The following is a 14010-nucleotide window of genomic DNA, read 5'->3' as shown; positions in this document are numbered from 1 at the left end:
GACAAAAACCACTACACACAGTAACTAACTACTATTTCTCTCTCTTCAACTATCTATGTTATGAATGTATGTTGTTGTCATTCTTATGAATGGTGGAAGATGAAATTCTTATGAGGATTTAACGGTTTAGGGTTTGCCACGTGTAATACGGAACAGCTTTCTGTATCCCTCGTCCTTTTGTACCGGAAAACCCGCTGCTTTTCGTGACACATTGCCCCTTTCCTGCTCACTAGTTTATGTTTTTTACTTCCACTAGTGCTGTACCCGTGCATACGCACGGGTTGCGCCGTTGGCGCATTTTTTTTGCCAATGTTTATATTTTAATTGGGGAGTGTATAAGCAATGCAAATTTGTTAAAATAATTTTATTTGGCAGTAAATTTTATTTTATTTTTTTGGAAAAAGCAAGATTAGGACAAACTAAACTTATCAAAATTGAATATCATTGGTAGCTTTGTGAATAAGTAATTGGCAGATTTGTGCCTATAATAAGTAAATAATTGGATTGGAAATGATTATAAATATTTTTTGCAGTCAACATGAGGGTTAATATTAAGTAAAATTGTTTATATAATTAGGTGAATTTCTGGGAACACAAAGGAAAAGGCAACTTTATTAATCAAGATATGTAAATGTGGAGTTCACCACTTGATTCGATAGAAATAAAGTTGAGTGAAAACTTGTTTAGCGTATTTACTCCTAAAAAAAGTTTTAATCTTATGAAATTTCATTTTATTAGTGTCAACTTGTCACTTTTTTCATGCATTTTAGTTAAAGAGAGTATAATATCGTTGTATTTTAAATGTTAATTTAATTTGTGACAACTTATCTCATACATTTGAGTTATTTCTAAGATTTTATAAGTGACAACTTGTCTTTTTTATCAAAGATAATTTTATTTATGACAAATTATCCCGTACATTTAAGTTATTTCTAAGATTTTATAAATAACAACTCGTTAAACGTATTTGCTCCTAAAAAAAACACTTATGTCGTGGAAGTTTAACTTTATTAGTGACCACTTAACATTTTTTTTTCATGCATTTTACTTAAAGAGAGTTTAATATCGTTGTATAATTAAAGTTTACCAGAGTTAATTTTATTTGTGATAACTTATCCCGTACATTTGAGTTATTTCTAAGATTTTATAACTGACAACTTTTCTTTTTATCAGAGTTAATTCCTTTTGTGACAACTAATCCTGTACATTTGAGATATTTCTAAGATTTTATAAGTGACAGCTCGTTTAGCGTGTTTGCTCCTAAAAAAAACTTGTCTGTTGTATGAAATTTAACTTTATTAGTGACAACTTATCACTTTTTTCATGCACTTTAGTTAAAGTGAGCTTAATATCATTGTATAATAAAAGTTTATCAGAGTTAATTTCATTTGTTAAAAATAATCCCGTACATTTGAGTTATTTCTAAGATTTTATAAGTGAAAACTTGTCTTTTTAATCTGAGTTAATTCCATTCGTGACAACTGATCTCGTACATTATAGTTATTTCTAAGATTTTATATGTGACAACTGGTTTAGCATATTAACTCCTAAAAAAACATGTATGTCGTATGAAGTTTAACTTTATTAGGTACAACTTATCACTTCTTTCATGCATTATAGTTAAAGAGAGCTTAATATCGTTGTATAATAAAAGTTTATCAGAGTTAATTTCATTTGTGAAAACTTATCCCGTACATTTGAGTTATTTCTAAGATTTAATAAGTGACAACTTGTCTTTTTTATCTGAGTTAATTCCATTTGTGACAACTGATCCCGTACATTATAGTTATTTCGAAGATTTTATAAGTGACAACTGGTTTATCATATTAACTCCTAAAAAAAACATGCATGTCGTATGAAGTTTAACTTTATTAGTGATAACTTATCACTTCTTTCATGCATTTTAGTTAAAGAGAGCTTAATATCGTTGTATAATAAAAGTTTATCAGAGTTAATTTCATTTGTGAAAACTTATCCCGTACATTTGAGTTATTTCTAAGATTTAATAAGTGACAACTTGTCTTTTTTATCTGAGTTAATTCCATTGTGACAACTGATCCCGTACATTATAGTTATTTCGAAGATTTTATAAGTGACAACTGGTTTATCATATTAACTCCTAAAAAAAACATGCATGTCGTATGAAGTTTAACTTTATTAGTTACAACTTATCACTTCTTTCATGCATTTTAGACAAAGAGAGCTTAATATTGTTGTATAATAAAAGTTTATCAGAGTTAATTTCATTTGTGAAAACTTTTCCCGTAAATTTGAGTTATTTTAAAGATTTTATACGTGACAACTTGTCTTTTTTATCTGAGTTAATTCCATTTGTGACAACTGATCCCGTATATTTGAGCTATTTCTAAGATTTTATACGTGACTTCTCATTTAGCGTGTTTGCTCATAAAAAAAAACTTGTCTGCTGTATGAAATTTAACTTTATTAGTGACAACTTATCACTTTTTTCATGCATTTTTAGTTAAAGAGAGCTTAATATCGTTGTATAATAAAAGTTTATCAGAGTTAACTTCATTTGTGAAAACTTATCTCGTACATTTGAGTTATTTCTAAGATTTTATAAGTGACAACTTGTCTTTTTTATCTGAGTTAATTCCATTTGTGACAACTGATCCCGTACATTATAGATATTTCGAAGATTTTATAAGTGACAACTGGTTTATCATATTAACTCCTAAAAAAACATGTATGTCGTATGAAGTTTAACTTTATTAGTGATAACTTATCACTTCTTTCATGCATTTTAGTTAAAGAGAGCTTAATATCGTTGTATAATAAAAGTTTATCAGAGTTAATTTCATTTGTGAAAACTTATCCCGTACATTTGAGTTATTTCTAAGATTTAATAAGTGACAACTTGTCTTTGTTATCTGAGTTAATTCCATTTGTGACAACTGATCCCGTACATTATAGTTATTTCGAAGATTTTATAAGTAACAACTGGTTTATCATATTAACTCCTAAAAAAAACATGCATGTCGTATGAAGTTTAACTTTATTAGTGATAACTTATCACTTCTTTCATGCATTTTAGTTAAAGAGAGCTTAATATCGTTGTATAATAAAAGTTTATCAGAGTTAATTTCATTTGTGAAAACTTATCCCGTACATTTGAGTTATTTCTAAGATTTAATAAGTGACAACTTGTCTTTTTTATCTGAGTTAATTCCATTGTGACAACTGATCCCGTACATTATAGTTATTTCGAAGATTTTATAAGTGACAACTGGTTTATCATATTAACTCCTAAAAAAAACATGCATGTCGTATGCAGTTTAACTTTATTAGTTACAACTTATCACTTCTTTCATGCATTTTAGACAAAGAGAGCTTAATATTGTTGTATAATAAAAGTTTATCAGAGTTAATTTCATTTGTGAAAACTTTTCCCGTAAATTTGAGTTATTTTAAAGATTTTATTCGTGACAACTTGTCTTTTTTATCTGAGTTAATTCCATTTGTGACAACTGATCCCGTATATTTGAGCTATTTCTAAGATTTTATACGTGACTTCTCATTTAGCGTGTTTGCTCATAAAAAAAAACTTGTCTGCTGTATGAAATTTAACTTTATTAGTGACAACTTATCACTTTTTTCATGCATTTTTAGTTAAAGAGAGCTTAATATCGTTGTATAATAAAAGTTTATCAGAGTTAACTTCATTTGTGAAAACTTACCCCGTACATTTGAGTTATTTCTAAGATTTAATAAGTGACAACTTGTCTTTGTTATCTGAGTTAATTCCATTTGTGACAACTGATCCCGTACATTATAGTTATTTCGAAGATTTTATAAGTAACAACTGGTTTATCATATTAACTCCTAAAAAAAACATGTATGTCGTATGAAGTTTAACTTGATTAGTTACAACTTATCACTTCTTTCATGCATTTTAGATAAAGAGAGCTTAATATCGTTGTATAATAAAAGTTTATCAGAGTTAATTTCATTTGTGAAAACTTATCCCGTAAATTTGAGTTATTTTAAAGATTTTATACGTGACAACTTGTCTTTTTTATCTGAGTTAATTCCATTTGTGACAACTGATCCCGTATATTTGTGCTATTTCTAAGATTTTATACGTGACTTCTCATTTAGCGTGTTTGCTCATAAAAAAAAAACTTGTCTGCTATATGAAATTTAACTTTATTAGTGACAACTTATCACTTTTTTCATGCATTTTAGTTAAAGAGAGCTTAATATCGTTGTATAATAAAAGTTTATCAGAGTTAACTTCATTTGTGAAAACTTATCCCGTACATTTGAGTTATTTCTAAGATTTTATAAGTGACAACTTGTCTTTTTTATCTGAGTTAATTCCAATTGTGACAACTGATCCCGTACATTATAGTTATTTCGAAGATTTTATAAGTGACAACTGGTTTATCATATTAACTCCTAAAAAAAACATGCATGTCGTATGAAGTTTAACTTTATTAGTGATAACTTAATTATCACTTCTTTCATGCATTTTAGTTAAAGAGAGCTTAATATCGTTGTATAATAAAAGTTTATCAGAGTTAATTTCATTTGTGAAAACTTATCCCGTACATTTGAGTTATTTCGAAGATTTAATAAGTGACAACTTGTCTTTTTTATCTGAGTTAATTCCATTTGTGACAACTGATCCCGTACATTATAGTTATTTCGAAGATTTTATAAGTGACAACTGGTTTATCATATTAACTCCTAAAAGAAACATGCATGTCGTATGAAGTTTAACTTTATTAGTTACAACTTATCACTTCTTTCATGCGTTTTAGATAAAGAGAGCTTAATATCGTTGTATAATAAAAGTTTATCAGAGTTAATTTCATTTGTGAAAACTTATCCCGTAAATTTGAGTTATTTTAAAGATTTTATACGTGACAACTTGTCTTTTTTATCTGAGTTAATTCCATTTGTGACAACTGATCCCGTATATTTGAGCTATTTCTAAGATTTTATACGTGACTTCTCATTTAGCGTGTTTGCTCATAAAAAAAAACTTGTCTGTTGTATGAAATTTAACTTTATTAGTGACAACTTATCACTTTTTTCATGCACTTTAGTTAAAGTGAGCTTAATATCATTGTATAATAAAAGTTTATCAGAGTTAATTTCATTTGTTAAAAATAATCCCGTACATTTGAGTTATTTCTAAGATTTTATAAGTGAAAACTTGTCTTTTTAATCTGAGTTAATTCCATTCGTGACAACTGATCTCGTACATTATAGTTATTTCTAAGATTTTATATGTGACAACTGGTTTAGCATATTAACTCCTAAAAAAACATGTATGTCGTATGAAGTTTAACTTTATTAGGTACAACTTATCACTTCTTTCATGCATTATAGTTAAAGAGAGCTTAATATCGTTGTATAATAAAAGTTTATCAGAGTTAATTTCATTTGTGAAAACTTATCCCGTACATTTGAGTTATTTCTAAGATTTAATAAGTGACAACTTGTCTTTTTTATCTGAGTTAATTCCATTTGTGACAACTGATCCCGTACATTATAGTTATTTCGAAGATTTTATAAGTGACAACTGGTTTATCATATTAACTCCTAAAAAAAACATGCATGTCGTATGAAGTTTAACTTTATTAGTGATAACTTATCACTTCTTTCATGCATTTTAGTTAAAGAGAGCTTAATATCGTTGTATAATAAAAGTTTATCAGAGTTAATTTCATTTGTGAAAACTTATCCCGTACATTTGAGTTATTTCTAAGATTTAATAAGTGACAACTTGTCTTTTTTATCTGAGTTAATTCCATTGTGACAACTGATCCCGTACATTATAGTTATTTCGAAGATTTTATAAGTGACAACTGGTTTATCATATTAACTCCTAAAAAAAACATGCATGTCGTATGAAGTTTAACTTTATTAGTTACAACTTATCACTTCTTTCATGCATTTTAGACAAAGAGAGCTTAATATTGTTGTATAATAAAAGTTTATCAGAGTTAATTTCATTTGTGAAAACTTTTCCCGTAAATTTGAGTTATTTTAAAGATTTTATACGTGACAACTTGTCTTTTTTATCTGAGTTAATTCCATTTGTGACAACTGATCCCGTATATTTGAGCTATTTCTAAGATTTTATACGTGACTTCTCATTTAGCGTGTTTGCTCATAAAAAAAAACTTGTCTGCTGTATGAAATTTAACTTTATTAGTGACAACTTATCACTTTTTTCATGCATTTTTAGTTAAAGAGAGCTTAATATCGTTGTATAATAAAAGTTTATCAGAGTTAACTTCATTTGTGAAAACTTATCTCGTACATTTGAGTTATTTCTAAGATTTTATAAGTGACAACTTGTCTTTTTTATCTGAGTTAATTCCATTTGTGACAACTGATCCCGTACATTATAGATATTTCGAAGATTTTATAAGTGACAACTGGTTTATCATATTAACTCCTAAAAAAACATGTATGTCGTATGAAGTTTAACTTTATTAGTGATAACTTATCACTTCTTTCATGCATTTTAGTTAAAGAGAGCTTAATATCGTTGTATAATAAAAGTTTATCAGAGTTAATTTCATTTGTGAAAACTTATCCCGTACATTTGAGTTATTTCTAAGATTTAATAAGTGACAACTTGTCTTTGTTATCTGAGTTAATTCCATTTGTGACAACTGATCCCGTACATTATAGTTATTTCGAAGATTTTATAAGTAACAACTGGTTTATCATATTAACTCCTAAAAAAAACATGCATGTCGTATGAAGTTTAACTTTATTAGTGATAACTTATCACTTCTTTCATGCATTTTAGTTAAAGAGAGCTTAATATCGTTGTATAATAAAAGTTTATCAGAGTTAATTTCATTTGTGAAAACTTATCCCGTACATTTGAGTTATTTCTAAGATTTAATAAGTGACAACTTGTCTTTTTTATCTGAGTTAATTCCATTGTGACAACTGATCCCGTACATTATAGTTATTTCGAAGATTTTATAAGTGACAACTGGTTTATCATATTAACTCCTAAAAAAAACATGCATGTCGTATGAAGTTTAACTTTATTAGTTACAACTTATCACTTCTTTCATGCATTTTAGACAAAGAGAGCTTAATATTGTTGTATAATAAAAGTTTATCAGAGTTAATTTCATTTGTGAAAACTTTTCCCGTAAATTTGAGTTATTTTAAAGATTTTATTCGTGACAACTTGTCTTTTTTATCTGAGTTAATTCCATTTGTGACAACTGATCCCGTATATTTGAGCTATTTCTAAGATTTTATACGTGACTTCTCATTTAGCGTGTTTGCTCATAAAAAAAAACTTGTCTGCTGTATGAAATTTAACTTTATTAGTGACAACTTATCACTTTTTTCATGCATTTTTAGTTAAAGAGAGCTTAATATCGTTGTATAATAAAAGTTTATCAGAGTTAACTTCATTTGTGAAAACTTACCCCGTACATTTGAGTTATTTCTAAGATTTAATAAGTGACAACTTGTCTTTGTTATCTGAGTTAATTCCATTTGTGACAACTGATCCCGTACATTATAGTTATTTCGAAGATTTTATAAGTAACAACTGGTTTATCATATTAACTCCTAAAAAAAACATGTATGTCGTATGAAGTTTAACTTGATTAGTTACAACTTATCACTTCTTTCATGCATTTTAGATAAAGAGAGCTTAATATCGTTGTATAATAAAAGTTTATCAGAGTTAATTTCATTTGTGAAAACTTATCCCGTAAATTTGAGTTATTTTAAAGATTTTATACGTGACAACTTGTCTTTTTTATCTGAGTTAATTCCATTTGTGACAACTGATCCCGTATATTTGTGCTATTTCTAAGATTTTATACGTGACTTCTCATTTAGCGTGTTTGCTCATAAAAAAAAAACTTGTCTGCTATATGAAATTTAACTTTATTAGTGACAACTTATCACTTTTTTCATGCATTTTAGTTAAAGAGAGCTTAATATCGTTGTATAATAAAAGTTTATCAGAGTTAACTTCATTTGTGAAAACTTATCCCGTACATTTGAGTTATTTCTAAGATTTTATAAGTGACAACTTGTCTTTTTTATCTGAGTTAATTCCAATTGTGACAACTGATCCCGTACATTATAGTTATTTCGAAGATTTTATAAGTGACAACTGGTTTATCATATTAACTCCTAAAAAAAACATGCATGTCGTATGAAGTTTAACTTTATTAGTGATAACTTAATTATCACTTCTTTCATGCATTTTAGTTAAAGAGAGCTTAATATCGTTGTATAATAAAAGTTTATCAGAGTTAATTTCATTTGTGAAAACTTATCCCGTACATTTGAGTTATTTCGAAGATTTAATAAGTGACAACTTGTCTTTTTTATCTGAGTTAATTCCATTTGTGACAACTGATCCCGTACATTATAGTTATTTCGAAGATTTTATAAGTGACAACTGGTTTATCATATTAACTCCTAAAAGAAACATGCATGTCGTATGAAGTTTAACTTTATTAGTTACAACTTATCACTTCTTTCATGCGTTTTAGATAAAGAGAGCTTAATATCGTTGTATAATAAAAGTTTATCAGAGTTAATTTCATTTGTGAAAACTTATCCCGTAAATTTGAGTTATTTTAAAGATTTTATACGTGACAACTTGTCTTTTTTATCTGAGTTAATTCCATTTGTGACAACTGATCCCGTATATTTGAGCTATTTCTAAGATTTTATACGTGACTTCTCATTTAGCGTGTTTGCTCATAAAAAAAAACTTGTCTGTTGTATGAAATTTAACTTTATTAGTGACAACTTATCACTTTCTTCATGCATTTTAGTTAAAGAGAGCTTAATATCGTTGTATAATAAAAGTTTATCAGAGTTAACTTCATTTGTGAAAACTTATCCCGTACATTTGAGTTATTTCTAAGATTTTATAAGTGACAACTTGTCTTTTTTATCTGAGTTAATTCCATTTGTGACAACTGATCCCGTACATTATAGTTATTTCGAAGATTTTATAAGTGACAATTGGTTTATCATATTAACTCCTAAAAAAAACATGCATGTCGTATGAAGTTTAACTTTATTAGTGATAACTTATCACTTCTTTCATGCATTTTAGTTAAAGAGAGCTTAATATCGTTGTATAATAAAAGTTTATCAGAGTTAATTTCATTTGTGAAAACTTATCCCGTAAATTTGAGTTATTTTAAAGATTTTATACGTGACAACTTGTCTTTTTTATCTGATTTAATTCCATTTGTGACAACTGATCCCGTATATTGGAGCTATTTCTAAGATTTTATACGTGACTTCTCATTTAGCGTGTTTGCTCATAAAAAAAAAAACTTGTCTGCTATATGAAATTTAACTTTATTAGTGACAACTTATCACTTTTTTCATGCATTTTAGTTAAAGATAGCTTAATATCGTTGTATAATAAAAGTTTATCAGAGTTAACTTCATTTGTGAAAACTTATCCCGTACATTTGAGTTATTTCTAAGATTTTATAAGTGACAACTTGTCTTTTTTATCTGAGTTAATTCCAATTGTGACAACTGATCCCGTACATTATAGTTATTTCGAAGATTTCATAAGTGACAACTGGTTTAACATATTAACTCCTATAAAAAACATGCATGTCGTATGAAGTTTAACTTTATTAGTGATAACTTATCACTTCTTTCATGTATTTTAGTTAAAGAGAGCTTAATATCGTTGTATAATAAAAGTTTATCAGAGTTAATTTCATTTGTGAAAACTTATCCCGTACATTTGAGTTATTTCGAAGATTTAATAAGTGACAACTTGTCTTTTTTATCTGAGTTAACTCCATTTGTGACAACTGATCCCGTACATTATAGTTATTTCGAAGATTTTATAAGTGACAACTGGTTTATCATATTAACTCCTAAAAAAAACATGCATGTCGTATGAAGTTTAACTTTATTAGTTACAACTTATCACTTCTTTCATGCATTTTAGATAAAGAGAGCTTAATATTGTTGTATAATAATAGTTTATCAGATTTAATTTCATTTGTGAAAACTTATCCCGTAAATTTGAGTTATTTTAAAGATTTTATACGTGACAACTTGTCTTTTTTATCTGAGTTAATTCCATTTGTGACAACTGATCCCGTATATTTGAGCTATTTCTAAGATTTTATACGTGACTTCTCATTTAGCGTGTTTGCTCATAAAAAAAAACTTGTCTGCTGTATGAAATTTAACTTTATTAGTGACAACTTATCACTTTCTTCATGCATTTTAGTTAAAGAGAGCTTAATATCGTTGTATAATAAAAGTTTATCAGAGTTAACTTCATTTGTGAAAACTTATCCCGTACATTTGAGTTATTTCTAAGATTTTATAAGTGACAACTTGTCTTTTTTATCTGAGTTAATTCCATTTGTGACAACTGATCCCGTACATTATAGTTATTTCGAAGATTTTATAAGTGACAACTGGTTTATCATATTAACTCCTAAAAAAAACATGAATGTCGTATGAAGTTTAACTTTATTAGTGATAACTTATCACTTCTTTCATGCATTTTAGCTAAAGAGAGCTTAATATCGTTGTATAATAAAAGTTTATCAGAGTTAATTTCATTTGTGAAAACTTATCCCGTACATTTGAGTTATTTCTAAGATTTAATAAGTGACAACTTGTCTTTTTTATCTGAGTTAATTCCATTTGTGACAACTAATCCCGTACATTATAGTTATTTCGAAGATTTTATAAGTGACAACTGGTTTATCATATTAACTCCTAAAAATTTCGAAGATTCTAAAAATTTGATATTTTGAAAATGTTTACCGAGACAAATCTAACGACATCTTATATGATATTATTTATCTTTGTATATTAGTAGAAAAATATGGTCAAAGTAAGTTAAGTCAAAATTACACATTTTCAAATGGGTCATCTATTGCGGGACGGAGGGTATAATTTAATATATCGATGAAAAATATTATTTTATCAATAACCACTAAACAAAAATAATTTTATCAATAACAACTTTTCTCTTTTATCAGATTTAATTTCGCGGGACGGAGGGTATAATTTAATATATCGATGAAAAATATTATTTTATCAATAACCACAAAACAAAAATAATTTTATCAATAACAACTTTTCTCTTTTATCAAATTTAATTTCGTTTGTGATAACTTATCCCGTGCATTTGAGTATACACCACTTCCAAAACACTACATCAATAACAAATATTTTTTGTATAATTTTTTGTAACTTTATTCATGGGCCGTGTATAAATTTAGCGCCATACAATTTATTAAATTTATTTTCCGTATACAGAACGTCATATACTTCCATTTTATTTGCTCAAAAAAATACTTACCTCTTACTGATAAAAAAAATCATATATTTAGCCCCATGCTTTTTTTTTTTTTTTTTTGGTACAAAAGAGGGCCTAAGGCCCAAAGCCCCATGCTTTTAAAACCAAAACAATAGTCATAAAAATTAGCCCATGTATAAATTTACAATTAACTAAATTTAATTCTTTAAAAAACATTAACTAAATTTAATTGTTGTTTGAAGTCCAAACTGATGGCCCACATGCATAGAAAATGAAAAATTAATTTTGAGTTTTCAATAGGTGGGATCAGTAACATTTTAATTTTCCTTTGTCTCTCTCTCTCTCTCCCCTATTAGCAACTTTTTCTCCTTTCTCTTCATTGATACCCTAGCCACCACCATCATCCACCATGTCAAAATTGGACGTTCTCCGCCATGTTCCGGCCACCGATGGCTACCCTGACACCACCATCTTCATCATTTCTCCATCCTGTATCTATCTATCAAATTTATTTTCATATCTGAGATATTTCTAATTTTTCAATCACCAACTTCTAACACAGATCTTGAACACCACAAATCTTTTTTCACAAAACTTTCACCATAGAAATACTCTATTATATTTCCTCTACAAAACCCACGAAGAAATTTTTTAAGCAAAGCAAGTACGCCGGCAACCACCGTGCCGGAAACCACCATGGCAAAAACCGTCTTCGCCGCTCATATGCCCTAGGTCAGCTTTCATATTCATATGCTTAATAAAAACGAAAAAAAGGCTTTGATTTGTATCTGTGTTTCTTTTGATAAAAAAAATTGGTTATGGCTCAACAAAAAGAAAAAACTTGTTTTGTTGGTAAATAATTTTGTTGTTTTCAACTGTTATATATATATTTTTTGTTTAAATTCAGATCTATGATTAATCAATAAAAATAAATTATTTTTTTTGGTAATGAAAAAAAAAAGAAAGAAATAATTTATTTTTGGATTTCATGTGTTGGCTCAATAAAAATAATTGGTTATGGCTCAACAAAGAAATAATTTGTTGGTAAATGATTTTATGTGAATGAAAAATCAGATTTTAACTTATTTTTCAAAATACATTGATGAAAAAATAAATAATTCATTTTAAATTATGTTATTTATTATTCTGTTTATATTTTTTTTCTCTTGAAATATTATGTCTGACCATATTTCAAGTGGTATTTATTTTGTTGCCTATGAAACATAATAATTTTAAAAAATTGATTTTTATTTTGCAGAACATCGGCTTCTACTGTTGACTGGAGAATGAGCAACTTGTAGATCTCCTGCAACATTAAGTGGAAGAACATAATATGAAGTTTAGGAAAATGTATAAGAGGATAAAGTGAACAAAAGCTCTTAATGAGAGAAGTGTAAGATTTTATTCTTGAAAATATTCTTGAAAATATCATTTTAAATAAAGGGCTAGCCTTAATTATACGAAAAAACAATCACAGATCTGAATATTCCTTCAAAAAAAAATCACAGATCTGAGTATTATAATATTTTTTTATAGATGTGATTATAAATTTTTATGACAATTATCCAATTCAACTCACCTTTTTTTTTATAGAAAATATTGGTATAGCATAAAATATAATATTTTTTGTACAACATGGAATATAATTTTGATTGAATGTATACTTTTTTCCCTCAAAAGAAAAAAAAATTAATTGTGTTGTTAAACTTTCAGATTACCTCTTTGTATAAAAGAAAACTTCAGAATGAAATAAAAAAAAAAACTGTGGTTACTTCCCCATGTGAACTCACACACATATGTATATGTTGGCTCTTCCTCTCTGTCTTCTTTTATCTTCAATAATTCTTCAATAAAATCACAACATAAATATTGATATTTCTTTTGATCCTTGTATTCATCTTCCCTTTCTCGCTCATTTTCAGGTTTTTACTATTTCATATCGGTATTCATCATCTTCATTTGTTGTTTATTTTTTCTGTCCAACAAAACAAAGGAAAAACTGTGCAAGAAAATAAGTATTTGTAGAAGATTGACTATGGTGTAAAACTTTATTATATATTTGAAGTAATCTATTTATTATAATTTGAATATGAATGTTGTTTGATACTTTGAAGTAGAATTTGTCATGTTATACAGTTGGAAAAAAGTAAACTCAGTTTAATATGATGATACTTTGGACATAAAGAAACGAAGAAGACAATTTTGCAAAGGAAAAAGAGTTCTTATTACCTTACCATTGTTCATCCTGCAACAGTAAAATGAAGACAAAAAAAAAAAGAAATAAGTAGTTTAGTGATAATTTTGATAGCTTTGTTAAGAAGAAAATGAATTCTTGTACCTGTCGTGTTCTTCTTTTTAAAATAAACAATATTCCTGCAATTTGAGAAAAGAAAATGGAGTTAAAAGAATGAGGCAAAGACAGAAGAGAAAAAGGAAAATGAGAGAAGAGAGACATTTGAGAGAATGAGAGTATTTTTATTTTTTGAAAGAGAGAGAATGAGAGAGTATTAAATTATGAAAGAGTATTGAATGATGAGTATTTGAAATTTGAAATTGTAAATTTGGCTCCATTGTATTTGAAATTTGAAATTGAAACTTTGCCTCCATTGATATTTCAAAACTCTTTATCTCTACCTTTCTTTGCCACATGTCACATAATGAAGCTACCCACTTGTCAACCAAAGCCGCAGCCAGATGTCGCCTTGTGGTGCAGC

General features: G+C 27.6%; 2 long non-coding RNA genes across 4 annotated transcripts; one reads left to right on the top strand and one right to left on the bottom strand.

Moving 5' to 3' along the window:
• Positions 1–11575: 11575 nt before the first annotated feature.
• Positions 11576–13384, top strand: LOC146900750 (uncharacterized). Of its 2 annotated transcripts, XR_015023081.1 has the most exons (3): positions 11591–12028; positions 12555–12689; positions 13219–13384. It is a non-coding gene; the product is annotated as an uncharacterized LOC146900750 (long non-coding RNA). The 2 variants fall into 2 exon arrangements; XR_015023080.1 differs by having other exon boundaries at positions 11576–12028; positions 12555–13384.
• Positions 12938–13799, bottom strand: LOC146900749 (uncharacterized). Of its 2 annotated transcripts, none has more exons than XR_015023083.1 (3): positions 13635–13799; positions 13526–13541; positions 12938–13295 (listed from the first exon to the last, which is right to left on the bottom strand). It is a non-coding gene; the product is annotated as an uncharacterized LOC146900749 (long non-coding RNA). The 2 variants fall into 2 exon arrangements; XR_015023082.1 differs by having other exon boundaries at positions 12938–13271.
• Between the last annotated feature and the right edge of the window lie 211 nt (positions 13800–14010).

This window comes from Medicago sativa, chromosome 8 (assembly GCF_051527215.1).
Source record: "Medicago sativa cultivar Bolivia chromosome 8, Bolivia_mono, whole genome shotgun sequence".
NCBI classification, from domain to species: Eukaryota; Viridiplantae; Streptophyta; class Magnoliopsida; order Fabales; family Fabaceae; genus Medicago; species Medicago sativa.
Note: the sequence above shows the minus strand (reverse complement) of the source record. Positions and strands in the feature narration are given on the sequence as shown.